Here is a 4,480-nt window from a genome sequence, read left to right as displayed (position 1 = left end):
CCCTCTCTCTGGCTTCTCGTCTTCTTCCTCCTATTTGTTACAAGGGGGTGATCTGCCTGGGCTCCATCCTTGGTCTTCTCTTCATGCTCTCTAAACTCCTCCCTCTACAGAAATGAGTCTACACAAATAACTCTCAGGGTGTATCTCTTGCCCAACCTCTCCCGAAACTACTGGCCTTGTAGACTAAACATCTTCATCCGGCTGTGCTGCAGCATGTCGAAGTCAACCTGTTCAAGATCAAAGTCTGCATTGAAGGTGGTTTCTCTGCCTACTGAGATGCCAGCCCATCTCAGAGCTGTCTCATTCATAAATTCTTCCTTGATCCCAATAATCTCAGAGCCTCCAAAGCACTTTGTTCAAACTTTTCATGGATGGCAATTATCCTAGACTGAGTGGTCTTATAGTTTTCTGTGTAGTTTTTCTGTAGAATTTATTACTAAATAGCTTGGTAACCTTTCTGACTTAATTTTCTCATCTGTAAAATGGGGCCTTCATTGTAACATACTCACGAGAATTAAGCAAATTAATATAAAGTGTTTAAAACAATGTCTGAAACAAAATGAGCCACTCCATAAATTTAGTTGTTGCTATTATCTCTATACTAAGAACTCTTTAAAAGAGAGGACTGTGTTTTACAACTCTTTGAATCTCTTGTAGCACCCAGCATAGCAATTCGCACATAACAGATGCTTAAGATATTACTGAAATGGATAATAGGAAAAGAGCCATGTATTCAGAATTTTTAAAAATATATAATTCAGGGGCACCTGGGTGGCTCAGTTGGTTGGGCTTCCGACTTCGGCTCAGGTCATGATCTCACAGCTTGTGAGTTCGAGCCCCGCGTTGGGCTCTGTGCTGACAGCTCAGAGCCTGGAGCCTGCTTCCATTCTGTGTTTCCCTCTCTCTCTGCCCCTACCCGGCTTGTGCTGTCTCTCATAAATGAATAAACGTTAAAAATTAAAAAAAAAATATATATATAATTCAAAATCTTCCGCAGTTCAGCATTTATTAGAAAAAAATACTAGAGGAAAAAGGCAACTTCCTCAGGGTCTCATACCACTTTTGTAACCAGGCCAGTATGGCAAGAACTGACATTCATGAAGACATTAATGATCATTGCTATTACAAGACCCTGAAGGACATTTTGAATCACCAGATTCTAAGTCAATTGGTTCTAAGATTGGTTCCAAGTTAATTTTATTATACCTGAATTATTATTCAATTTTTATTTAAAAATGGTAACTTGATGCGCCTGCGTGGCTCAGTTGGTTAAGCTTCTGACTTCAGCTCAGGTCATGATCTCATGGTTCGTGAGTTCGAGCCCCGCGTCAGGCTCTGTGCTGACAGCTCGGAGCCTGGAGCCTGCTTCGGATTCTGTGTCTCTCTAACCCTCCCCACTTGAGCTCTGTCTCTCTCTCAAAAATAAATAAACATTTAAAGAAAAAATGGTAACTCTTACTTAACCATGATTTCACAGTTAATGAGATTTCTGAATTCTCAGTTTTGCCAGATGAATGAGCTCCTGAAGTTGAAAAATGAATTGTCACAGCGGCTTGAGCTATTACGATTTCTTTTTCTGTTGCAATGTGGATGCGTGTTACGGTTTAGGATAAATGTGTGTGTAAAATTAAGTCATGGTATAGAGCTCTTTAAGGTTTGTGCACTTTCTTTTTTGCCCCTGTTGATGGCAGGGTTGTTAGGTAATGCCTGAATAAGTACCTTCTTTAATCACAAAGGTCAAAGCAGCAAAATTGTGTGTTTAGGAAAATACTCCATCCTCTGCGGTTAAGCCTTTGGAATTTGTATGTTCTTCCAATAAATGCCCATTTATGGTTCATATACTTTAGTGATTTTCTTTACTAGCAACCAAATAGTCTTGCTGAGTCAGCACTGCTTCTGAGCTAGAGACTGTAGGAAGAGGGGCAGAGAAACACAGGAAAGACAGTGTCACTCAATGGTAAGAGCCCAAACAGGGTTCCAAGTCCTTGCTTTATCACTTGGTAGTTGTGTAAACTTGTGTCAGTTATTTAAACATCTTTAGTTACAATTTACTCATTTGGACAATACATATAAAAATATTAATCATGTAGGATTTTGAAATTCTGAGGATTAGAAACGATGTTTGTAAAGAGCCCAGCATAGTGTCTGACTCAATGATGCTATATCATTGCTAAAAGGTGTCATTTAATAGCCTTAAAATAATTGTTTTAAAATGATCTATTAACTAATAAATCAGATAGCTAAATTACATATATATTAGTCAATTGGCTCAAAACATTTAATATAATAACCAACTTGGAATTTAAAGCATGCAAATAAAACTAAGGTAAATGTTTGTAAAAATGAAAAAAGTTAAATGTACTTTACCTAATAAGAAACCCTAGAAGCCCAGGAGGAAAGGCTCTTGGTTTAGCACTGTTCTTCCCAATGTAGGTAGGGAGATTAAAGACTCTGCCATAAACTAGGCACCCACATGGGTTCACGCAGATAACCTAACAGAACATAATAGAGTCCCTGAAGAAAGTTCCATCTATTCTGTTAGGAATATATTTTGTGGTAGCCAGCATCTGGGTGTTCTCTCTCACTGAGGGGAAACAAAAAGCCATGGGCTACATTCCATTAAGCAAAAAGGAAGACGGTATCAATTTGCCATCAAGAGATTATAGAGGAATAGATTCCCATGATGCAGGGCTCAAACCCACAAACCGTGAGGTCATGACCTGAGCTGAAGTCGGATGCTTAACTGAGCCACCCAGCGCCCTTTAAATTCCCTTTTGATTTCCTTTTTGACCCAGTGATTGTTTAAGATTGTATTGTTTAATTTCCACATATTATGTGAGTTTTCCCATTTTCTTGTTTTTAATGATTTCTAGTTTCATTCCATTGTGGTCAGAAATGATACATGGTATAATTTTATCTTCTTAAATTTGTTAAGACTTGTTTTGTCAGTGATTCTGCGTGAGATTAGAGCACACGTTGGCCGCCTTCTTCTCCGCTGTGGCCGCCTTCTTCTCCGCTGTTTAAGCCTTCAGCCTTGCTGCCATTGAATTGCCAAGATGTCGCTTTCTAATAAGCTGACTCTGGACAAGCTGAACGTGAAGGCGAAGTGGGTCATCATGAGAGTGGACTTCAACGTTCCAATGAAGAACAACCAGATAACAAACAACCAGAGAATCAAGGCTTCCATCCCAGGCATCAAATTCTGCTTGGACAATGGAGCTAAGTCAGTTGTTCTTATGAGCCATCTGGGCCGGCCTGATGGTGCCCCCACGCCTGACAAGTACTCTTTGGAGCCAGTTGCTGTAGAACTCAAATCTCTGCTTGGCAAGGATGTTTTATTCTTAAAGGACTGTGTGGGCCCAGAAGTGGAGAAAGCTTGTGCTGACCCAGCTGCTGGGTCTGTCATCCTGTTGGAGAGACTTTGCCTTCATGTGGAGGAAGAGGGGAAGGGAAAAGACGCTTCTGGGAATAAGGTTAAAGCTGAGCCAGCCAAAACAGAAGTCTTCCAAGCTTCACTTTCCAAGCTAGGAGATGTCTATGTCAATGATGCTTTCGGCACTGCTCACCGAGCCCACAGTTCCATGGTGGGAGTCAATCTGCCACAGAAGGCTGGAGCTTTTCTTGATGAAGAAGGAGCTGAACTACTTTGCCAAGGCCTTGGAGAGCCCAGAGCGACCCTTCCTGGCCATCCTGGGCGGAGCTAAAGTTGTAGACAAGATCCAGCTGATCAATAATATGCTGGACAAAGTCAATGAGATGATTATTGGTGGTGGAATGGCTTTTACCTTCTTCCTTAAGGTGCTCAACAACATGGAGATTGGCACTTCTCTGATGAAGAGGAAGCCAAGATCGTCAAAGATTTGATGCCCAAAGCTGAGAAGAATGGTGTGGAAATTACCTTGCCTGTTGACTTTGTCACTGCTGAAAAGTTTGATGAGAATGCCAAGACAGGGCAAGCCACTGTGGCCTCTGGCATAACTGCTGGCTAGATGGGCTTGGATTGTGGTCCTGAGAGCAGCAAGAAGTATGCTGAGGCAGTCGCTCGGGCTAAGCAGATTCTGTGGAATGGCCCTGTGGGCGTATTTGAATGGGAAGCTTTTGCCCAAGGAACCAAAGCCCTCATGGATGTGGTGGTGAAAGCCACTTCCAGGGGCTGCATCACCATCATAGGTGGTGGAGACACGGCCACTTGCTGTGCCAAATGGAACACAGAGGATAAAGTCAGCCATGTGAGCCCCGGGGGTGGTGCCAGTTTAGAGCTCCTGGAAGGTAAAATCCTTCCTGGGGTAGATGCTCTCAGCAGTGTTTAGTACTTTCCTGCCTTTTGGTTCCTGTGCACAGCCCCTAAGTCAACTTAGCACCTGTTGCATCTCTACTTGGCATTAGCTAAAATCTTCCCCCATGTCAAGATTCAGCGAGTGGCTAAGAGATGTAATGCCAGGAACCCTTAAAACAGTTGCACGGTATCTCAGCTCTTCTT

The 4,480-nt window shown here is 42.2% G+C and overlaps 1 pseudogene; it reads left to right on the top strand.

Moving 5' to 3' along the window:
* Window positions 1-3,005: 3,005 nt before the first annotated feature.
* On the top strand, window positions 3,006-4,480 carry LOC125909452 (phosphoglycerate kinase 1-like; annotated as a pseudogene).

Source organism: Panthera uncia (genome assembly GCF_023721935.1).
Source record: "Panthera uncia isolate 11264 chromosome B3 unlocalized genomic scaffold, Puncia_PCG_1.0 HiC_scaffold_1, whole genome shotgun sequence".
Taxonomy (NCBI): domain Eukaryota; kingdom Metazoa; phylum Chordata; class Mammalia; order Carnivora; family Felidae; genus Panthera; species Panthera uncia.
Note: the sequence above shows the minus strand (reverse complement) of the source record. Positions and strands in the feature narration are given on the sequence as shown.